Source organism: Strigops habroptila, chromosome 2, assembly GCF_004027225.2.
Source record: "Strigops habroptila isolate Jane chromosome 2, bStrHab1.2.pri, whole genome shotgun sequence".
Taxonomy (NCBI): Eukaryota; Metazoa; Chordata; class Aves; order Psittaciformes; family Psittacidae; genus Strigops; species Strigops habroptila.
Genome location: NC_044278.2, coordinates 42,770,733 through 42,795,728, shown reverse-complemented (window position 1 = coordinate 42,795,728; position 24,996 = coordinate 42,770,733). Strand labels below are relative to the sequence as shown.

Below are 24,996 nucleotides of genomic sequence, written 5' to 3'. Positions count from 1 at the left end.
ACATCCTAATTCAACTTTTTGGGGGAAGGATCATGGACATGGTGGCTATCAAAGCTTGTGTCTGAAGCTTGATCAGTGCCTCATATCCCGAGAGGATGAACTGGAGGAATGCCAGAAGAGGGAGGGCTGTTGGAAGTGAGGGGGAGGAAGGAGGCAGACAAGAGAAAACTGATTGAATAGAAGTACTGGTATTTTAAGGAGATGATTTAAAAGGTTTAAAATTTTGCTGAATCTCATCGAACAATAGGGATTGTGAAAAAGAAAGATAAATGACTCTGTTTTCATTATTTGCTGTTGGTCCCACTGGCTTTTATTGAAAGTAAATATTCATAGTTAATTTTGGTAGTGCCTCAAAACAGTATCTTACAGCAAAGCATTGTTCTTATTACAAATTTCAGAGTGTTTATGAAAACGAATCAATTAGTCAGCTAGCAGAATTGAATTTCAAATATGAAATGAGCTACCCACGTTAGGTATAGCCATACATAGAAATTATGTGCAGTCTGCCATAAATTACGCAGGCGTTCAATGCTGAAATGCTGAAACGTGATTCATTGCATTTGGAAGATTTGAAAGCCCTTTCATTTGCATACTTTGAAAGATGGTTAATAATTCAGACCTATTCCATGGAAAATGTGGCTAGAAGGAAATGTATAAATCCCTTAACAAGGCAGGGTTTTTCACTATTTTGCTGTTGTTAAACAAGCTAAAAGTTTACCATAGAAAGACCTACACAGGTAAAATTCCACCTCAATAAAGGCATCTCTAGATAGGCAAAGAGATCAACCTAACACTTTTCAAATTTCATGTGTTAATGATGGATTTTAGACCTCATTATTTCAGAGATGTCTGTTTAATTTTGCTTTGAGTGAAAATATTCTGTAGTTGGTAATCCCTTGCTGTACTGATTCACCAGCAGTGACCTTAATTCCCTCATGCATTTGTACATTTCTCTTCTTCCTCCTACCTTCCATGTGAACAGAAAACTCTCAATAAAACAAAAAAATCAGTTTCCCAAACAAAACATCATCTCTTCAAGAAAAAACAGGCTCTTGCCCACATCTGCTGTGAAGAAAAAACCCTGTAATTTTTCTTGGGTCTATATAGAGGAACTTTCTGTATCACATAGCTGAAAATTAATGTGCTGATATATGCAGAAGAGGGAGTGCATTTTTGACAGGTTGTGGTTCAGTCAAGAGCAGAGAAGCAGGCAGAAGTATATAGAGCGGAAAGTAGTTCACAGCAGCATAGGAAAGTATGGTGATCTCTTAGGGTGATGTCCCTTGCCATCCTTGCTATCTCCGCATATAAACTGTCATGGTCCATGAAACAACGTTTTAAAACCATCAAGGTATCTTTCCACATTGTTTCAACTGACAGCTCTCCTAGAACCTTCCCGGCCTAACTGTTGAAAACCTTCTTCTAACTTCAGGCCTCAATACATCAAGGGACCTAACATAATGAAAGTATATAAAAAATGGCCATTCCTGATCAGCCTAGAGCTCTTTCTAGCCAAGCAGTCTGTCTCTGCTGCAGCCAGAGGTAGGTGCCTCTTCCTCGGGAGCACTTGAGCAAGGCAAACGAAAGCTGATGTTTCTTTGGTGTATCCTCACTGTTCTTTTTGCCTCTGGAGAAAGACACTGGCTTGGGTAGAGACATCCTACAGACCAAATCCAGCCTTTGGTCCCATATTGGGCACCAAATTAATAACTGTGAAGGAAATAGTCCTTCTCAGACAATAATGTGTAGCCTTTCCTTTCCCAGAGGCCAGATGGTGATTTTCTTGCTGATGGTGATTTTTCTAGCAGAGTACCACTGAGGTCACTAGCAAGTCACGTAGGTAAGGGAACCTTAGATGTGAATTTTGCACTCTTAAGTTCAGGATTTATTTCACTCAGTGTGTTGTAGCCTCTCATCTTTTAAAACAGGGTCCCACATTTTATGCCGCACTGTGAGGCTAATTATTCTGAATTTATTTGCACAGCCCTGCATTTGCCATCTATTATTACTGAAATATAAAATGATCTAAATTCTTTCATATCTGGCTGCGCTATCTAATTATTCCTCATTTGTTTTTATTCTCTTCCAATTTAGTATCATCTGCAAAGTTGGAAATCATGTTTTCACATCATAATTAGACCTCTAAGAACCTAAGAAAACTGCTTGGTGAATAAGCATGTAAAGGGCTCGTGTCCCCCTATCCTCCCTCCCCCCCCTTCTCATTTTAATGGAGATTCAAAATGAGACAATAAAGCAGAAATGCATAAAATTATGAGCTAAAAAATTCAAGTTGTTTGCCTGTGGGCCAGAATGTTGCAACAACCAGAAGCAACATGAAATAGTTATGATAAGAAAGTTGGTTAGGAATAACTGGTAGGGATGTAGAAGCTCAGCTGACGTGTGCACAACTCCTTACAATCCATGCTGTATTAGATGTGCTTATTTAGATAGTTCATCTGCCTTGCTTGTGTCAGGACCGTAAAAGTTCCCTTCCTCTTCTGTCCTATCTACATGTAGGTACAGAGACAAGACAATTTGCAGCTGTGACTTTGATGCAGACATAATTTTCTACCTTGAGCAAGTTGTTCTCTACCCCCAACATTAAAGATTATGCCACCTTTAAAGTATGGCTAGTGGTATTTCCTGCACACCTTTAAAATATGGGTTATAGTATTTCCTGCACCTCAGAGGTACGTATGTCTCACATGTGAATAACAGAGAAGATTTTAGCATACTTACTTAGAGTGTGACAGAAGAGGGCTCCTTTGATTATGTTACTTAGCATACTGCAGCAGAAATCAACCAGTTTGACATTTTCTAAGACCAGCAAAGCAGAGCAATTCAGGAGCCTTTGCTTCAGTCATATGTATAACTGGCAGTCTCTATCTTGAATAGAATGAGCACCATATACTGTCAGTCTTTTTTTCCCTCCCTTTGGCTCAAGTTGTAGCAGTTGAATGCATTGTTTCAAGATGTTACAAAGCTGTAGACAATGCAAACCACTACACATTTTCTTGAATGTGTAGAAACAGAACGAGGGAATAACTGTCCCAAAAACAAACAAACCAACCAAAAAACAAACAAACAAAAAAAAGCAGCAAAGTACACAGAAGATCTCTCTCCATTGTACACATTTCAGTCCATGTTCTTCTGAACAAGATTAATGTTGGGATCCACAGCCCTGTCAGAAGAGGAGCAAATCTGATGGATCAACCTCATACAGGATCAGCCCCTTCATTTCCAGGTGGAGGAGATGATGTTCTGCTTCTTGCACTCTAGAGGCACGTAACAATACTCAGGTAATCACAGGGTGTTCCTTATGTCAGTTCAGGCAGATGCACACTTTGCATTTGCGCCAGTAAGTACATGTTGATCATGATACCCTCCTCTTTATAATTCAGACAATGCTGAGAACAGGGCACCTGCATTAAATTGAACCCCTCATGTTGGCCCATGCCTTGGCTCCATTGTGAGAAATCACAAAACTTGGTGACAGGCCATGGGAAGTCAGCTACACTTTGATGTTGGCTGCTTTGTTGCTTTTGAGAAACCAGACATGAAGACTGAAGCTCATTTTCTAAAGACGCTGTCATTGGCGGCAGGTGCAACAATGCTGGGAATGAGACTGGGCAGGCCATCATGCTTGTGGAATCCATCTGATGATCTGAATATCTCTGGGCCTGATTCCGGTTTCCCCAATGGTGTCAGTCATGAACAGCCCCTTCAAACTCAGGATAGTTGCACTAGGGACAAGACTGTCGTATAGCATGAGAGACCAGAGGCACGTGGGGTGTGCCAGGAGGGATAGATTTTTTAATTGCAGCCTGAGGGTTTTTTGGCCCCCACTTTGTAGGCACATTCAATTACTGGTGCAACTTAAGTCATTTATATGTCTTCCTGACTGACATATAAATGTCTAAATGTCTGTAAATGACTAAGATAGATTGGTTAATGTCCTACCTGAAAATTATGCCCACAGGTGTTTGCAGCTGTTGTTCTGAGTGAGCAGAAGGAATGCATAGGTACAGAACTTTGGCAACTTCATCTGTTCTCTGTAGAACACCAAAAAGAGGGAACACATTTTTTTAAAATCCAATTGATCCTAATAGGATAGGATATTTAAATACAGTTATTAAATATCATCTCTGCGGGCAAGGTTAAGGGCATCTGGGTAATGTAACTTCTTATTTTTCTTAAATCTATCAAACATTACTCTTAATTGTAGCTTCAACTATAAATTTACGAAGTTTGCAGCAGCTTGGTTTTAGATGACATTCCTGCAAAACCTATGATGTTGCGAGGTGATCAACTCATTTGTCTTGGAAAGTAAAAATGTTCCTGAAATGGTTGCAATGAATATTTTAAAACTTACAAAAGTTTCTGTAGAGATCACCCTGAATATGGATTAAATTGTTCTTTGAGTGCGTGGGTAGTCTCCTAAATCTGACACAGACTTTCTATTCCTTCATGAGATGATTCAAAGATTTCAAAGGGGGTTAATTAATTTAAAAATGCAGATTTTAAGAAAATGCTAAATGCTCTTTGCCATTAACACACATCTCTTTGGGTTTTTTTGGGGTTTTTTTGGGTTTTTTTTTTTTTTTTTTAATTCTGGATCTTTTTCAAGCATATCCAGTTTTTCTTTAAATATTAAGAATAGCTGACAATGAAACTGAATACATTACAGCAATCTGGATGTTATTAATATGCCAATAAAATGACAAGGCAACTCTAAGGGTTAAAGAATTGGTGTGCAAAAGAAAAGAAAGAGGGACAGACAGTTCAAAATACCATCTGAATCATATTTTTAAGCTTAAAAATAGAAACTATGATTCTTATGGTGAGAGACCACATCTGAATAAAGGATTGTCAGCAGAGTTCTCTGGTTTTATTTCTGCCATTATTATTCTACAGCCTATTGCTTTTCCAGTTTACTGCAGCCCATACTTGCAGATGCTTGTGAGACAACACTGAAATGTGGAGAAGGCAAGCACCAATGTACCCAATGCCATTTTTAAAAGAATCAGCACATCATTGTCTCCCTGCTGTTCATGCTCCATAAACTTCTTGTAAAAATTGACTTTGAGATAGTAAAAAACTGCTTTCAAAAAGGAAAGCTTTAGACGAGATCCCTCCTTAAATCCAGTATGCCCTAATTATGAAAATCTTCTAATACTGGCTTGGCCCCACTGGGTCCTTTAATGTCTCATTTCCCTCCCAGCGTCTCACTGAGCCAAAGCAACTGGATGAAGCCTCTAGTCTCTGTGAGTTACGTGATTCCTGTGCCATGCCTGGGGTGCTCGCAGTGCTGACCACAACCCTTCCAAACTGCCAGAGGAACTGAGCATCTGTGGGATCTTGTACCCCATGCTTCCCTATCACGACCAGTACAGATGCATTGCTATGCAGTATTTAGTGAAAAGCTAGCACACAGATATTTTATGTAGCAATTGTTGGTCCAAAAATTCAGCCACCTCTTTGCCTGCATTCCTCCAGCCCTTTCTATTCATTACTATCAAAAACGTAAAGTGCTGTAGAGAGCCCTGAATCTCTACCTTTGTACAAATTTTATCTGCAAACAGCATTTCAATGTAATTAAGTAGGAATTACACCAAATTCCCACATTACAGCTGGATTCAGTGGAGAGGTCTGTGGAGTAGTTTTGAAGAAATCAGTGTGGTTTTGGGCTCTTTGTGATGCAAGTTCCTTCAGATTTCATGGCTTTGTCACGCTTGAGATCGTGTGCACTGCACTGATCAGCCATAAAACTATCCTTTATTTGAAATTAAATGTGGAGAAGTTTAAATTGTTCCGTGTGTATACAGACATAAGTAGCTCATCTTTGGCAGTGCTCAGATTATTTATACTGCAGCTGCAGTGAATTTGAGTTGCACCAAATGTAGCTCTCTAAATGTCAGCTTGATTTTCTCAAGACCTACTTTTCACTTGCTACAAATATTACTTGTTACAGATGTTAAAACTCTTTGAAAGAGGAATGTCACTTTGGGTGCAGTCAAAGCATTCAGAAGTAATATGGATCATGAAAGGATATTTATTTGGTTTTGTCTAAAAAATTAACAAAGTGACCTTTGTATGAATTTAAGAATTTGGAGATTTTGGGAATTCACCTCCTCTGAAGGTAGATAGATAAAATTTTACCATAACTTCTGATGAATGTAGTTAGTGTTAATGTGAATGTTTGGTACATCTGTATGGAGGCAAGTCCAACATGATCATCTTTTCTAGAACTGTATTACTGCAATCAAGTCCAGGAAATGTTCATTTAAAAGCTGACAAAAGAAAAAAAAATAATTCAGATGTCAATTTATATAGACTTCTTAGTGATTATATTAATTTTTTTGTATATCCAAAAGTTTTCTTCATTATATACATAAGAAAAGCAAGCAGATAATTCACTGTTTATAATATAAGACCTTCGGTTGCTGCCAGAGAATTAGATGGCCCATAATTCATAGCTTAAAAGTGAAAAGGAAAGTCCTACATGCTTTTCAGAAACTCAGAAAATGCTGAGCTCAGGCTAAGTTCAAATTTTATTCATTGAGACAAATTAAAAGTTCATCAGATAAGAGTTGTATTACAATAATATTGATTGTAATTTTCTTGATTGAAGGAAGCGAAAAATTTCTGGGTTTACATTCAAGTGAAAAAAACAGAAATAAGGAGAATTTGTGTGCACCTGGGACAGATTGGACACATTGGAAGAAAAATGAACTACCTTAGAAGACGATTTAAGTAGACAGTTATCTCTTAACTTCAAAGGGTGTTCTGTCTTCAGTCATACAATTACAGTCAAATATTTTTGCTTGGACCAGGTGAAAAAATCCTCTGTTTTCTTAGCTACTGAGTTTTGAAGATCCCCATTGTCTTATTACTGCAGATGTTAATTCCATGATGGGGCAGTGGCAGTGTGACAGATCTTGCCCTTCTGCAGCTTTGACTGTCAGACTACACTGATTCAAGTTACTGTTTGTTACTGTTTTGTTTTCTGAGCAGTCACCTTTAATTACTCAAAGTCTTAGCCTCACTTCATTGTAAATCAAGAAGCTAAGTTTCTAGAGTGAGAAGAGTTATTTTTCATTGGATTTTCACTGGTTGCCTTGTTTGTCTAAACCAGGGACTGTTTGAATGGGAATGTATAATGGGAAGAAATGTCACTTTGGGCAAAGGCGTGGCAGAAATTGCCTTATATACTTTTTTCTGCTTCACATATTCATCTCTGAAATGCTTCCAAACCATTTTAGTTACTATAAGGCTCTAATTTTTATTGATCTCACAGATCACTCATTGAAATTTTCACCTGAGTTACATAAGCACATACCATTTTATTGCTGTAGTTTTACTATTATAATGTCAGTTACGCCTCATTACTTGTCAAAAACAATTCTAGTGAGACAAGAAATATTATAACTTAACAAAATTATTGCCAGTGAAGTTCTTTTGAAAGAATATTAAGAGGAGGAGTATAATGCAGGTGCTCTGAATCCATTTCTGGAGGAACACTTATTTTCCCATTAACTGAAAATGGAACCTTGGAGCTGTGATTCCCTTGGGTTTGTGACTCTCCTTGACTGCCCCCAGTCTCCAGAGAAGTCACTGGTGGCAGCCTCCAGGACTTCCTGGAGGGATGACGCAGAGGGATGATGAGGCTATGAAATACCCTCAGGCATGTTCTAGGGGCCAAATATAGTCTGGGGTGAATTTGTAGTTACTGATGTTGTTAGCAAAGGTATCAGTACAAATTCAAGCAAAAATTGTTCTTTGCTTCAGGTCCAAGCACAGAAAATAATTAATTCATTTTGATTTTTAGCAGATATTTTGATTTAATTTATGAGAATCTGAGAAGCTTGGCATGTATTCAGCAGTACCAGCCGTTTTACCTGTGCAAAGCTTAGGCATAGGAAAACTAGAAATAGATGGGAAGAATATATATGGGATAGAAAGGAGAGAGAAGAAGAAATCAATTCAGCTAGAATATTCAAAAAAACCCTCATGCTCTGCTGAAGGAACAAGTACAAGGACTTTGAACGTTTGGATTAGCTGGGGGACATCATCTGAATTAGATCCACTTGAAAGAGTGAAAAAGCATCACTGCTCTACACAGTAATGCCACAAGTCTTCAGCTTTTGTGGTTGTTGTTATTAAAGCAGTATCTTGCCATCAATAAGGAATGTTTTACATTTCAGTTGTAGCTTCCAGCTTGAGCTCACAATTCACATTTTTTCATGAAAGACGTAAGTTCCATTTGCAATGAAGTCCAGTTTAATTTTCATCTCGAGTTTGCCATGTATACTTGATTTCTTAAGCATATTTTCCAGCTCTGGTATTCTCTTATTAGACTCAGGATATTATGACATTTTCAAAATGCTTTCTATTTATAACTTAACATTATACAATGTCAAGAATAATCAAAAGCATAAAGAGATGACAGAGAAAAATCCCATTTATATGATCTTTCCAGGTCACAGTTCTGAGTTTCGCTTATAATGCCTGGTTTAGGAGCTAAAATTACCTTCTTAGCAAATGAAAAATGCAAACAAAAGTTATCAGGAAATGGACATGAACACTTAATAACTTTCTTAGCACAGTTTGTCAAAGTTCAGAGGTATGTGGTTTCCTCAGAGATGTTTCATGACCGATGTCCAGCCCTAAGCATGACTGACTTTTTCAGTGTATGAGGAGGTAGCCCCAGCTGACAGTTTCTCTTTCATTTAGGCATCATTTTCTCTCATTATTTTTTCATTTGGTCTTCATTTTTCTTTTCCCAAGAACAAAATACAACTGTAAGTTTGGCATTTCTTTACTCGGTGTGTCTTTATTTAAACTGTGCATTTGAAAGATTTGAAAGAAGTACTAACTTCAGAAATCTAAGTAATTCCTATCATTTTGAGACAATAACTTCATGGCAGGCAAATTTTGATTAAATGTTTCTGTGATTTACATATATATATGCATCCTCTTAAAATATATCATATTTTTATTTCCATCAGCTGATTGCTTTATTGTCTTTAGTTTTAGCATTAGGCCTTCATTAAGCTTCAGCCTCTCAACTTTTTGCATAAAGCTAAGCTACTTCACACATAAATGGTGAATCAGATGATGGCAGTGCTTGTTTGCACTCGGAGTTGGTCGTACTATTTGAAACTTTCATTATGCTGATACAATGAAAGCAATATGTGTTGAAAAACTATTAGGGCCTTGGGGCAAAGCTTCTCTGGGGTTTTGAGGTGTAGTGAAATGGAGGAGAGTTACCATCTCTGTCTTACTGACCATGCAGCTGATGGTGCACCTGGCTAGGGAGAGGAGAAAGACACCTCTAAATCATATTGCAAGTTGCAGCATAAGGATGCCAAGAATCTTGAAACTCTCCTCATCCCTCCACTTCTTTTGAAATACAGACCCTGTGCAATATGTTCTTCTTGCAGGACCTACAACTTTCAACTATCCCTGTGCATGCAGCAGCTCTGCCCTGCTCCTTTCCCCCGTCCTTTCACCTGCTGCAGCACTGGGATCATGCAAATAGCGCTAGCCTGGCTGTGGTGAGGGGAGCAGTGGATGAGAAGAGAATTTCAGTGCTATAGCAAGGCTACAAAACACAGAACAGGTCAAGGCATGGCTTACGATGCATTGCATATGGGATGGTAAGGCACAAGAACAGTAACGTAAGGCACACGTCAATGGTGTCAGCACCTTCTAAGTTTGGTGCCGTTTGGTACATTAAGGATTTCAATACACTATTGTCCTGGGTTCAGCTATAGCAGTCATTTTTCTCCTGCTTAGTAGCTGGTGCAGTGCTGTGTTTTTTAACTTTCAGCCTGGGAACAACGCTGATAACACTGATGTTTTTAGTTGTTGCTAAGTAATGTTTATTCCAACCAAGGACTTTCTCAGTCTCATGCTTTGCCAGGGAGGAGGGGAAGCCGGGAGGAAGCAGAGACAGGACACCTGACCCAAACTAGCCAAAGGGGTATTCCATACCACAGCACGTCATGCCCAGTATATAAACCGGGGGGAGTTACCCGGAAGGCCCTGATCACTGCTCGGGTCGGGCTGGGTATCGGTCGGCGGGGGGTGAGCAATTGTATCCTCTCCCCTTGTTATTTCACTAATTGTTATTATCATTGGTGGTAGCAGTAGTGGTTTTGTGTTATACCTTAGTTGCGGGACTGCTCTTATCTCAACCCGTGGGAGTTACATTCTTCCCATTCTCCTCCCCATCCCTCCGGGAGCGGGGGGAGGAAGAGGGGGGGGGGGGGGGGAGCGAGCGGCTGTGTGGTTCTGAGTTACCGGCTGGGCTCAGACCACGACAACTATATTAATATGTTGCCTGACAATGCAGCTATGAATATACCTGCATGTACTTCATGATCTGTTCCAAATGCTGAAACATCTCATGTATCTGGATGATCAAAAGCATACAGTGCCATGTGTAAAAGAAGTAAACAAGTGTTATTTATAACTTATAGACATTTAAGCTTTGGTCATGGCAGAATCTGTTAAGTTGAAGTTGTAGGATTCCTACACAATGTAAAAGAAAGATTGCGTGATTCATAAGGGTATGCACAACACTAAGCAGTGAGCCATCTGAGGTAGCAATAGCAAAGCCCTAAGGACTTACTCGTGTTTTAAATCCCCACCCTCTCAGAGGCTTAGGTGCTTAACTGTGCATTTCTCTCCACGCATGATTTATGGCCATGAAAGTAGGCACCTAATCCTCTTCTTCACAGAAAAACAGATAGAACAAGAATCAATATTTTCTTTTGAAAGGGAACCAGAGGAGAAGTAGGTGGTGATTCCTCTCACCTCCTCCTCAGCTCCTTTTCAAGAGGACATCTCGTTTCATTCCTTTTTTCTGCTAGTACAAGCTCAGTCTGACCTGGAAAGTTCCTCAGTATATAGGCTGCTGGGGAGGATAAGCACTTTCAAACTCTGCCCCAGAAGACATGGCAGATTGTATATATACATTTAAAGATTGTATACATAGATTTTATTTATAGAAGATTTAAAGATTCAGTGAGCTAAGGAGTAGGAGTAAGATTAAGCCTGATTTTGCAGTGTGGTGATTAGGCCACTTCCATGGGTATGGAAGACTCTAGTCTATGCTTCAAGGACAATTTAGTTATATTCTACTACATAGGCAGTGGAAAATGCATGACAACTGTTGTTGAAGCAGAAACTGATTTTAAGGAATCTCCCTTCAGAAACAGTTCACTCAGCCAGCTATCCTACAGAGGCAAGCTTGCTTCATTATCACTGTCCCAAGAAATGCAAAAAAGCTCCAAAATTACCTAAATTAAATAACTAAAAAATTATAATGCAAACTTCAGCATTATGCATTTCCTCTAGAAAATTTTAGAAATTGATCAAAATAATTTAATTAATTACTTCATTGTAAAAAAGCTTTTAAGAACCAATTAGAAAAAGCAAGTGGGGAGAGATGCAAGCTTGAAATGTAAAAGCAAAAAAGTGAAATTCTTTACTAAGGAAAAAGGTGGGGATGACAGTACATGAAAGGGAATTGTACGGTAGATGAAAGGCACAATAGCAGTAAAAGGCACACAAGGAAGGTGATAGCATGAACTGATGGGGAGTGCAAGTAGGATCAGTGCAAACTGGTATAGATTCACTGAATGGCACTGCTTGGAAAAACAAGTTTGCGTTGCATCAGTCTTAAGCATGGACCCGCTACTACTCAGATAATGATCTAACTGTGAAGAAAACCATGTAAAGATAGTTATGTAGCATATATATGAATATATAAATGGTTTGTATTTTAATTTCTATAGTCAAATGCTTGCCTTGTGCCATGCTGTGTCATGTTCTAAGACTTTCACAATAGCAACTGCCTGTTTGTGTATTTGGACAGTATCTAATTATTGTTGATAGCATAGTTAGTTTCTCCATCCCACATACACCACACAGATACATATATACACCCACCTTCTCTTTTTCTGCAGAAGCAGAAAACATTTGTTATGGAACATTTAGGGAAATGATACAGAACTAATAACACAGGATCTCTCAACAGGCTGTAACCTAGGTTGGGGAGCACCAGACAGGTGGTTGGTACCTGGGCAGCATGGAAAAAATCTGAATTGAAATGTCGAGGTTTTCTCCTGTGTGTAATATCATACACACAGTTGCTCCGGCAGTGTGTTCAAGCTCTGTCTACAGTAAAGAGTTTCCCAGTTGTCAGTTGCACTACATGAATAGATGGGCTGAGCAGGGCATTTATGTTACTCCATCACTCTGCACTGATAGCAGCACTGCTCAGAAGTGCTCCTAGGCTTGTAAACTGTTGCTTCTGTCTTATAATACCCAATATCACAGGCACAAGTCTGGTAGCACGAAGCAAATTTAGAATTTCCCCCTTTCTGTATGTGTCATTATGGATGGCTACAGATGGTTTCATTCTGTACAACGATCTGTCACAGAATGTAAGAGCTATGAAAGTGTATGCTTACATATGTGAAAAGTATGTAAATGTCAAATGTAAGCTAGATGGGTTGGACCAGATAACCCAGAGTTTACCTCAAGTTTGATAAAATTACTTATGAAGAAAATACTTCACATGAAAAAGGGAGAGCTCTAGCTGCAAGGAAAGCTAAAGATATTGATGATACATTGCTGATATGAAAAATTTAGACTTCAGTGTTGGTAATAATAATACTAATTAATGACATTAATATGGTAAAAAGAAATGGGTTTAAAAGCTTATAATATGTACAGATTTACCCATCAAATCTAGCTTGCTAGGCCATAAAGCAAAATGAATGAGAGCTATTTTTAGTAAAGAATTTATTTCAGAGAATTCATTGTGTTTTCTCTTCCATAGTATAGGCATTTCTGAAAATAATCTGAAGGTCACATCTGGAAGATGAGAATGTATTTTCCCATAGAAGATATTAAAGGCTTTATGATTATGCCAGAGCACACAGTTAAGTAAGTATACGGAACCATTAAAGTTTGACAAGGCACCTGATCTAGATCAATAACATTCCCAAATTCCAGAGGAATCATAAAAGTAAAGTAAGAAAAGGATTTAGAATGCCTTTTTTTCACACCTTTCCCAGCTAGGGAAACATCAAAACACAAAGAGAGGGTAGTGGTCTTTCTGTATTTTGGGGAGATCGTTGAAGAGAGAAGTCTATGGAATGTATAACATGGAAAGAACAGTTGCTGCTGTTTAAAGATCAGGCTAACAAACTTGATGAATGAGCACAATTTCTGTGTGAACAGTCCTGATAGCTAGAGAAAAGTAAACTAAAGGACATATTTTGCCTGGACACAAGAGCTTCTTGAAACTATGTTATATGTAGACATGCACAAAACAGATTACTCTAAAAAGCTAGGCTGAGATAAACATGGAGGGCTAGTGAAATGAATTTTAGATTAATTTAGGAGAAAGAAATAAAGCATATAACCTAAATGGAAATGCTTTAGAAGAAGAGATGAAACAAATGAGGCAGAACTAGTGGTCAAAGCTGAACACCACTCTGGTATACATGAGGAAGGTTACTGGAAAGAGCTGATTTTGAAAAAAAATAAATTGAATGAATGCAAAATATGCTTGTGTAAAGACAAAATAATGGCTTTAATACTACGCTGTAGGGAAAGCATGACTGCTTCATTTTATTTAAAGTAGTAGATGAATGCAATTAACCCCACCCCCAGCAGCAGAACACTGATTGTCAATCAATAATAAGAGCTGGACATACAGGTAATAAACCATCTGCTCAATGCTTACCCAGTTTGATAAAATAGAATACTTAATTTCTACATATAAACATACTTATATTGTATATCTACATGTAATATTTGTATGTACTTATTCTCATAAGAGTTAAATACATACAAGATTGATGGCAAAAGATGTGCTGAGCTCAAAAGTTTTTAATGTGCTGTGCAGAGTAGCCAACTGTCTGTTTTATTTTGCTGAGGCTCATTCATAGGATCATAGAATAATAGAATAGTTTGGGTTGGAAGGGACTTTTAAAGTTCATCTAGTCCAACCTCTGGGCAATGAGCAGGGACATCTTCGATTCATCCTCCTAGCATCTCTGTTACGTTCCCATTCTTTGAACAAATAATCTTAAGGTAGAACTTGACAGTTCTTTAATGTAGCTGTAGTTTAATTTTGAGGTTAATCTGTGTCAAGCTTGTACTGCTTTTTGGTTTTTGGATAGTAGCTTTAGATTGTGGGCAGAATCAGAAAAGTATGTTGCACAAATGGTGAATCAAGCAGTGTGCAATGCACGTCAGTCTAAGTGAAGTAACAATAAAACCTTTAGACCATATAATATTTTCATCTTCATGCCACATATGTTACAGATAAATGATTTTAAGAATATACAAGAGAATTTTACTGTGTATTTTAGCATGTGTATCTTTCTGTTTGTAAAGCATCTCATACTTCTCTACTGCAAGATCAGTTGTGCTGAGTGAGCTTTCCCCATGGAGAGGTAAAAAGAGATAAAGCTCTCTAAAAATAAGTAGAACACCAGCTTCTCTCACACAAATGTCAGAGTTTTAAGTGCCAGTTTCTCACAGATCTGCAAGGTCAGAAAAAATCCTACATGGGAGCTGGGAATCAACTCTTGCAAATATTGTCATGTGAGGACATACTTGCTTTCCCTAAAGGACTATGCATTATTGAACTTCACAGCTGCAGTGGTTTCAGGCATAGGAAGGATGTTGCAGATGGAGAAGTGAAAGCTTCTTACAGCCTTTGTGCAGAAGTAATTTCAAGGAAAGAAATGCATACTTTGGTGGTTGCCATTTTTGTAAGTTTTTAAGATTGTTTAAAGCTGTCTCTGGCTTGAACTGTTAAGCAAATCCCAGATAATGAGAAGCAGGCAGAAGAAAATAATACCCATTTTGAGCTGTAAATGTGGTTGGCAATACCCACATGCTAAGCTGATGCATCCACAGGTTTAAATTCTTTTCAGTGAATTTATTCCATAGCTCATATAAGTTTCAAATATACTTTATTAAAATTGCTGTTGAGATTAAAAAAAAAAAAAAAAATCCCTTCTTTCTGGAAAATTTATCTCACAATTATAACTGCTCAGGCAGTGTGCTTGCCCACTGCACTGTCTTTATATTTTAATATGTTTGTTTATACAACATGATTTTTAAAAGCACCCACAACAAACAAAATCATGTTCCCCAGGCAAATGCATAAGATGGGCTAGAATCTCCATTTGTCTGTGCTGTGCATGCTCATTTAGATTATGGTAAAGTGGGTATAAAACACTACAGGAATACAATGCAAATGACGTATGCCTCTTTGCAATGAGATAAACGATTATATGTGGTATTAGAGTGGTAATTTTATGCTTGTTAGTCATCCAATTTTGATTAAGGGATCATTTATTTTAAGAATAAGTCTGCACCACTGCTCACTTTGGTAATTTGGGTTTAAAGGTACTTGGGCCCTTAAGGTAAACACTGGGAATTTCCATATTGCTCATAAAATGCTAAAACTGGCATAGGGTGTTTTCCCTCCAAACACCAAAACTCTTTCAGATTAATTCCACAATTGTACATACTGGGGGGTTTGTGCATATTGGGGTTTTTGATAGCTCTTAAAGTGTTTCTACATTTACACATAAGACAGATTCTCTTGAAACAAGTTGAAATCAGATGAGAAAGGAGAGCTTTTAGCTAGGATCATATGGGAAAGAGATTTAAATTTTTACTGCTACCCCATGAATCTCTCTTGTGCGAGTTTTATGAGCAAAACCAGGACATTTCATCTTTTGCTTTCTAGATAATTGAGTTAAGGTAACACAGAGGAGTAATTATCCCTTCTGACAGACAGGATGTGTGACTCAGTGTCAGAAGAAAGCAGTTCTTAGGTGTTACCATGAGTAAATGAGTGTGAACATGAGTGCCATACTCATTGCTATTTGGATTCAGGAAAAACCTGCCTGATGGAAGATGTAGGGGGGGTTCTTCTTCTGAGGCCTATATTCGAATATGTGTTCACTTAATTTCTAACGGACTAGCTGATTCTTAGTACTTCCAGGCCAGAAGCTTGTATATGCACCAGAAGAAAAAAAGAAAAAAAAAAAAAAAAGAAGTCTTCTTTAAGTATATCTGAAATTTAAAGCTTTCATTTAAACATGTGGGGAATAAAGGGTGTCAAAATACAAGTCATCAGCTAAACTTTCTCTATATTGCGTTTTAAGCAATCTTTTGCTCCTCTCATATATAGACTGGCAAAATGGGGTTAAAAATTCTTACTCTGGCTCACAAAGGAAATAATCTGACATAATTATAATTCAGAATTTCAAATCATCTGCCATTTAAAGTATGATGCAACTCTTTGTGATTTGACATACCTATATCGGTTTTAAATTCCCAGATCATGTATCAGTTACAGTTGAACTGTTGCAGAGGGTCAGCCCATGGGCAGGGGATGTGTGCCAAGCCCTATGCTGCTGTGGCTGCCCTGCAATGGGGAATCTGGTTGGAGGGCGAGCTCAGAGCTGTCTTGGGCAGCTTCTGCAAGCAAGACTCAAGCCTTTGACAGCAGGATACACTGCCTGAAAGATGTTGCTTCTAGCTGAAGGAGACTGGGGTCCCCTACTACCTGCTTATTGTACACAGGCTGATGGGAGATCCATAATGCCAGAGTTTTTAGTCCTGGCAGAGAGACTAAATATACATTCAAAGCTGTATTAGCCTGTACGTATTTCATATCATGGTTTTCTTTTCCTCTAGTTGTTGCCACTGTTCCAGTGAGTCCGCAGGGCATATTTTCCTGAAAGTAAAGCCCTTTAGCAAGGACAAAGAGCCTCTGAAGATCCTCTCCTGGCATAGGATGTTTACAGGCTGAAACAAAAAACCATTTGTTTCATTAAAAAAAAAAAAAAATCCAAAGGTTCCAGTTAATCTGCTGATTGCCCTGAAATGTTCTGTTTGTTTCTGTTTGATATTTCCCAAGAAAGCTACTGCTGCTGCTTCCTCTTTAAACTCTTTATAATGGCTTTGTCAATACCTTTCAAGCATTTGTTTTTGTGTCAAGTTTGCATACTTCAAATATATGTAAATGACATGGTTATTGGAAAAGAAAAAGGGATCCAGGCTGCTGTAGATCCTTAAGGCTCTGAGAGCTGAAAAATTAGTTAGCTGCAGGTGTGAAATAGTTGTACTGTGCTGGATTGTGCCTCCAGCTGTGGAAACTGGGGGAAATATGCACACAGCTGGAGTGTGCACACAATAGTGTGGGATGTCAGGAAAATCTTCTCTAGAGAATGGCAATTTGGGGTCAAAACTATGACCTTGGTGCAGTGGAGTGGTTTCATGAGCCTTGGCTCTGTGCTTGCATATATGGATTAGTAAAGGGTAGCAGAAGCAGTCAAAAATGTGTGACTGACAGGGTCAATGTAGTGCATGGCTGCAGAGCTATTCAAAACAAATTGTACATATGGAGCTGGTGGACATGGGATAGGTATCTTCCTGATGGATGTGTTCCATGTTCTTAGCTTCAGATCAGCCTTAAACAGCTTTTTTCTCATTTTTCTCTGCCTGCCAAAGTGTTCCTGTCTGCTATTCACAACTTCAGTAGAATTTATTTCTTTCCACCTACCACGCACAGGAAATTTGACTCAGAAAGATGAGATGCAAATGTTATGCAGGGTTGACCTTTTCATTTACGGAGTAACTAATTAGCTCGACAAGTAACATGTTTAGTAAAATACGTATATGTCATTAGATAATCCTGCCTACCTCTTTATGGTTGCTTCCTAAAATACGTCTTACTTTTGTCGCAATTAACTGCAGGCTTGCTATTGTCAGCAGGACTACAGACTTATACCAAATGCAAAGTAATTTAATACTCACTTTCTGATCTGGCAGCCTCGTAGTTACTTCTTCAGTCATGCTTTAGCACCACAGTGTACTGCTGACAGAGTACCTTTTCCAGTTCTGCTTCCTTTTTGCTACTGGACAAAAAGGAATGTGTGGTATTAATGTGGAAGACAGTAAACTATAAACATTTATTAAGTAAACTTCAGGGAAAGGGAGACATTTCTGAGGTGGCCAAAACTCAAGTGGCAGTCTGGACATGATTTTATGGTGAATCTGTGCAACTGGCTTGACAACTTCCTTCAGCTAAGCTATGCAATGGTATTTACGTGTAGACTGCTATGCTGAGGTCTGCACTGTAGTTGTAATTTATATCGTTATTTCACCAATCAGCAGCTAAGCAAAGAAAGAGATGGTTGTGTTCATGATTTACTGTGGGTGGTATCCTGGTATTGAAAGGGTCTGAGGAGAGGTTGCTCTGTCCTTCACATTGAAAGAAGGGGACAGAAAAGGTGGTTATGTAGACACAAAGGGTCAAAAGAAATGGCCAGAAATTTGACCCTGGTCTTCTAGGCCAACGTCAAAAACACAAAGCCCACTCCAGTTCACTTTTCAGAGTCATTTATGGCCATGAACAGATGTTCTCAACTACAGTGAACCTTGAATCCTGCATGGGTTTCAGTCTGATGTAGGATGATTAGCATTCCCTAGCCCCGGATTGCAGTGTCTGGTTTTTGGTGCCACCGCACAGTATGGTGTGGCAACAGAGATGAATGGTACCCTGCTGCAAATGGTAAGCAATGATACTTTGCAATTCTAATGAACCCATCCTGTGCTCTTCAGTGTCCTTTAAATCCTGACAATTAGCAAGAGTAAAGAACGAGAAAAAGTCTTACTAGATGTAGGGTAAACAGGGGAGCAGAGCCTGTGACTGGCTAAAGCAAAGAGTGTTGTTAATTTCTTACTAATATTTTGGATTGTCCTGTTCCTTTTTCAAATTTGTTTTGGAAGATGCTTATATTTTTATTATAAAAGACAACAGTTAAGTGCTTCACTGTTTTATGTGCATTTTTTCTGATCCAGAACTGAGCATGATGTTGCCATTTAATCATCTGCTTTGTGCTTGTCAATTTATTGCCTCTTTACCTTTAATGAAGCAGAGGTGGTAGCTTTACAGATAGGGAACTAAATCACAGAGAAACTACGTGACTTTTTACATGACCTCTGCACACAAAATTAATAATCACTCTTATTGACAGGTTCAGGCACCACATGCAAGTGTTGTGAGTAGCTTAGCTATATTGGCAGTGCTGATTTGTGAAAAGTTCAGATTTTATGAGAGAATGTATGAGACATTAGCGCAAATCTTCTTCACATTTTCACTGGCGGTGCACCCATTCAGTGAAGGCTTTATGTACCTATGGACCCTCTCCTGGCTAATGTTGGGTTGGATTTCTCTCCCCTTTTACTAAAATGCCATTGCTGAAGCTGCACCGGTTTTAGCTTTTGGCATGGTCCCTCAACAGAACTGCTTCTTCATGGAGTTCCCTTTATCCTGCCTGCTTGCTTTCCTATTCATTCATACTAGCTTTCTTTCATCCCTTACAGCCTTTTCTCATACTCTTCCTTCCTCCTTTTCTTTTAGCAGTGCCTCCTGATTGAAGTTCAGAGAAGTCTTCCCTCTCTGTTGAAACATTTCACTTCTCTCTGTCATTCACTTTGTTCTTTCCCTGTCCTAAAAGCAGGTGCCAGCTAGTGCTGACATTTCTTCCCCACCAGAAATGCAGCAGATTACTTTGCTAACTCCTATGACAGGGCTTACATGCATACAGAAGTAGTCCTTGGGTAGATCATAATGTTGCTTAGCAACATTAGGCTAAGGGGTCAGGCTTGAAAAGGAGCTTATGGGAGGTCACCTGGATAAGTAAGACAATTTTAAATCAGGTGGCCTCTATGGATGTCATTGCTGGATTTTTAAGTGGGATGCTGATGTCTGAAAGCCTTGTAAGCAGATATCTTTAAGAAATGAGGACGATGGTGAAAGAAGGGCAAATATCTTGTAAGATGCAGGAAAAAGAAGAGCAAAGAGAATACAGCTCAGTCAGCTTTTTCAACACCGAGATGAATGATAATTAATGCTGGAGGCAAAATCACAGTATATATACCATCCAGCAGTAAACTCCAGACTCAAGAACTACTTGTGTAGTAGTTGGGTTCCCTCAATGGTTTTGGAGAAGATGACTCCAGATGAGGTTCTGAATAAAGCTCTGTAGGAGCCTATCTCTAGTCTTTAACTATACAGGGAGACAGGGAAAGTAAACTATCAAATTTAGGCTATGTTAATATCCTGCAGTGAAAGTAAGTCAGTCTGAAAGAAATTACTATATTCTATATGCTTTTCTAGATATGTTTTTGATAGTAATTGTAATTATTTGCTTTACTAAACTATATTCTATATACTTTTCTAGATACGTTTTTGATAGTAATTGTAATTATTTGCTTTACTAAACAGTGCTGTCACAATTGCTCAGTAATCAGAATTATTGGCCATATCTTGAGAGGGAAGAGATTGGAAGAGCAACCCAACTTAAATCTCTTAGTAATTAATTATCTTGGAGCAAGTAAGTGATTAAATTAGGATTAATTTTTAAATGTATGTATATATTCATTTATTATTATAGTAATTTATAATAAATATTACACTATATAATTCTACATTAAAATTTGGACACGTATTTTTTATAACAGCCATCTTGTCTGGATGCAGATTAACCTGGTATCTCTGTGGTGCCAGATAAGAGGACAAGAGGCAATGGGTGTAAACTAAACGACGGGAAGTTCCACCTGAATATGAAGAAGAATTTCTATAGTGTGAAGGTGACTGAGCATTGGAATAGGTTGCCCAGAGAGGTTGTGGAGTCTCCTTCCCTGGAGATATTCAAGAGCCGTATGGACACAATCCTGAGCAATGTGCTCTAGGTGACCCTGCTTGAGCAGGGAGGTTGGACTAGATGACCTCCGGTGGCCCCTTCCAGCCTCAACCATTCTGTGATTCTGTGATTACTGTGAAAACCCAATGAGGAGATAATATTACAAAATGAAGAGCAGTAAATATCAAGAGTAGCAGATATAGTAAGAGGAAGGCAATGTGTGCACTTAAGAAGTCATCAAGAAGTGGAAGCAGAGTCTGCAGAGTCCCTGGTCATGCTCAGTTTTTTATCAACAGCAAAACAAGGAAAAAAAATCACTTTCAGCAAGGGATTAAAGAAAGCAATGGCTTGAAAAATAAAGACTATCCACTTAGCCTTTATTCATACATGCAGAATTAGTCCAAACACAGAATAAGTCCAAAAAATGAGTGATGAAGCTGATAAATCTCAAAATTAGATTATTTATCATGCGCTGTATTATGTGCACTTACCCACCCAATATTAAAAATTGCAATCCAGCGAAACAAAGGAAATGGCCATGCCGCAGACTGTCATAAAACACTGCTTAGAGCAGTCAGAGCTGTCAGACAATCTGCTATTTAACATCATGATAAAGGAGATCACAGATGTGGAAACCAAGGAGAATGGACTTGGGGTTTCTGCAGCAGCCAAGGGGGCAAATGGGTTGTTGTCGTGGTTTGAGCCCAGCCGGTAACTCAGAACCACGCAGCCGCTCGCTCACTCCCCGCCTTCTTCCTCCCCCTGCTCCCAGAGGGATGGGGAGGAGAATCGGACGAATGTAACTCCCGCAGGTTGAGAAAAGAGCAGTCCTGCAACTAAGGTATAATACAAAACCACTACTGCTACCACCAATGATAATAATGATTAGTGAAATAACAAGGGGAGAGGATACAATTGCTCACCACCCGCCGACCGATACCCAGCCCGACCCGAGCAGTGATCTGGGCCTTCCGGGTAACTCCCCCCGGTTTATATACTGGGCATGACATGCTGTGGTATGGAATACCCCTTTGGCCAGTTTGGGTCAGGTGTCCTGTCTCTGCTTCCTCCCGGCTTCCCCTCCTCCCTGGCAAAGCATGAGGCTGAGAAAGTCCTTGGCCAGAGTAAACATTACTTAGCAACAACTAAAAACATCGGTGTTATCAGCGTTGTTCCCAGGCTGAAAGTTAAAAACCACAGCACTGCACCATCTACTAAGAAGGAGAAAGATGACTGCTATAGCTGAACCCAGGACAGTTGTCTCCAAAGGATTTGCTATGAGCAAGTTTTTCTTTACCAGCTGTGAGACAAACCCTGACAACCTTGCTGCTTTGGAGGATAGATATGAAGCATGTTTGATGTCTACTTGTCAGTAGGCAAAGGAATGTTAGGCTGTGAGAGAGTTTTCCCACATGAGGTTCCAGCACAAGACAAGGTAACGAGAGGCACTCAGCCCCTGAGACCTGGAGTGCTCAGGCAAAGAAACAATCACTTCAGGTTTTAATTTTTATTTGATTTATATCAGAAAGAATATTTAATAGCTCTCATATTCACCTATGTGCTCTGTAATACTCACACATACAGACTATGCAGATTATGAGACAGACTAATGTCTCTCTGCTGAAATTACTGTAACAGCAAAGCCATTTTGAAAATGACAGTGTAAGTATCAGCTCAGATAATTCCGGAAAATTAATGCCCCAAATGAAATGCAGACTCAGAGCTGAGGGAACACATTTTATACTTTAGCCTTTCTATTTTTACTTTGTATATATTGGTTACTATGCTGTTACTATATACGCATATATCATCAGATACGTGTATATCATTTTTCAGTCTGAGGAGTATAATTTCTTTGGGGTTTCCTGCCCCTGTTTTTCAGCATGAGGATAATGCAATCATTTGACAGCCTTTCAAAGTGAAAAGGCTTTGGACCTCAAGCTCTGGATCTCAGAATCAGCTAAGCATGAATGCTGAGAGATACTGAAGAGAGAAAGGTGAACAGCTTGCAGGGTGAGGTGAAGATCAGAGGCATGCAGCGAGGACAGACTCAGTCTCTCCTAACCTGGAGAAGGGGATGGGGGAGCCACACACACCTCCAGGTAGCAATTCATTAATCTAATATGCCTTTATATTGCCCTGCAGAGGTGCCACTCTCTCTGCATTGATATTGAAGGCCAAATCATTAGCATGGACTAAAGCACCTGACTTTTTGAAGGCTGAGAGTACTTTAGAGAGATCCTACCCAAAAGACTATCTGACTCTGCATGAGAGGGACAAGAAAGAAAATCTTCAAGGGACATTACCAGAAGAATAATAAGGATGGAAGAAGAAGATGACTGGAACAGTATCACAAATTTGCTGGTTGTTTGCTTTTAAATTTGTTGACATATTTCTATTTTTTAAGACACAGAACTGCCTCATCCTAATTAGTAAATTGATACTATTTACTACTAATAACAAACAATTATTTTTAAACTGAGAATTTTTATATGCCTGTCATTGTATCAGACTGTACAATCATGGAACAGAAAGGACAAATTCTTTCCTTAGATCCTTGAAGCTTCCTCAGTTCACAGGGAGCTAGGCACAGGTTTTATCCATTAAAAGAAAAGCATACATAATACATTAAATAAACAAACTATAAGAATCCTCTGAAGGGGTTGGATCTAAAGCAAAATCAAGTAGGGAAGAGTTAGGGAGCCTGTATACCTCAGAGATATTCTGAACTGCAGTATATTTTGATCTGTTGCATGGATCACAGATAAATTGTGTGCATTGTGTGCAAAAGACATTGCACACAATGCAGATAAAGAACATTCACTCTTTATTCATATACCACTTAGTATACCACCCAGCTCTTCCAGGCAATGACATCAATTTTAATTTATTATCTGCTTTCTGAGCAATTTGATCTTTTCTCTACTTTGAGGCTGTGGTAGCTGCTTTTGATACTTTTGCTTTTTGATGTTTGAGTCATTATAGGGGTTTAATTGTCACACTAATTGTGGTAATTCATGTCTCATGTTGTCTTTTTACTGGATTCTGGCTCCAAGTAAATCTCATAAATGAAATGAGCCCTCTTATTTCATTTACCTGGTTGCAGGATGTAAAAAAAAATACTTTGCAGAAATGCAAGTTGCTAATATGCAAAGAAAGACATTCATGATCACAGACCACACAGCGGATAAGGAATTGGCTGGATGGTTGCACTAAGAGTTGTGGTCAACAGCTCAATATCGAAGTGGAGACCAGTGATGAGTGGTGTTCATCAGGGGTCAGTATTGGGAGCCGTGCTATTTAACATCTTTGTTGGCTACACGGATAGTGGGATTGAGTGCACTCTCAGCAAGTTTGCCGAGCTGTGTGGTGCTGTCAACACATCAAAGGGAAAGGATGCCATCCAGAGGAGCCTTGACATGACTGAGAAGTGGGCCACTGAGAACCTCATGAAGTTCAACAAGGCCAAGTGCAAAGTCCTGCACATGGGTTGGGGCAATCCCAAGCACAAATACAGGCTGGGCAGAGACTGCATTGAAACAAGCCCTGAGGAGAAGGTCTTGGGGGTATTGGTTGACAAAATGCTCAATCATGACCCAACAATGAGCACTCACTGCCTAGAAAGCCAACCTTGTCCTGGGCATCATCAAAAGGAGTCTGACCAGCAGGTTGAGGGAGGTGATTCTCCCCCTCTTGTCTCACTCCACTCTTGTGAACCCCCCACCCGGAGCACTTCATTCAGCTCTGGGGCCATCAACACAAGAGGGATGTGGACCTGTTGCAGTGAGCGCAGAGGAGGGCCATGAAAATGGTCAGAGGGCTGGTGCACCTCTCCTATGCAGACAGGCTGAGAGGGTTGGGCTTGTTCAGCCTCGAGAAGAGAAGGCTCAGGGGAGGCCTTAGAGCAGCTTCCAGTGCCTAAAAGGGACCTACAGGCAAGCTGGAGAGGGACTTTTTAAAAGGGCATGTAGGGATAGGACAAGCGGGAATGGCTTTAAATAAAAAGAGCGCAGGTTTAGATTATATATTAGGAAGAAGTTATTTACTGTGAGGGTGATGAGGCACTGGAACAGGTTATTCAGAGAAGCCGTGGCTGTCCCATCCCTGGAAGTGTCCAAGGCCACGCTGTTTGGGACTTTGAGCAACCTGATCTAGTCCTGAAGGTGTCCCTGCCCTTGGCAGGGCAGTTGGAACTAGATGATCTTTAAGGTCCCTTCCAACACAAACCTATGAT

General features: G+C 39.3%; 1 long non-coding RNA gene across 1 annotated transcript in view; it reads right to left on the bottom strand.

Annotated features, from left to right (window-relative positions):
• Nucleotides 1–278: 278 nt before the first annotated feature.
• LOC115604119 overlaps nt 279–24,996 on the bottom strand; it is a 135,941-nt gene continuing 111,223 nt past the window's right edge. The window contains exons 2-3 of the long non-coding RNA XR_003990126.1: nt 17,869–17,969; nt 279–4,052 (exon numbers count right to left, since the gene is read on the bottom strand). This is a non-coding gene — a long non-coding RNA (uncharacterized LOC115604119). The remainder of the gene's footprint in view (nt 4,053–17,868; nt 17,970–24,996) is intronic.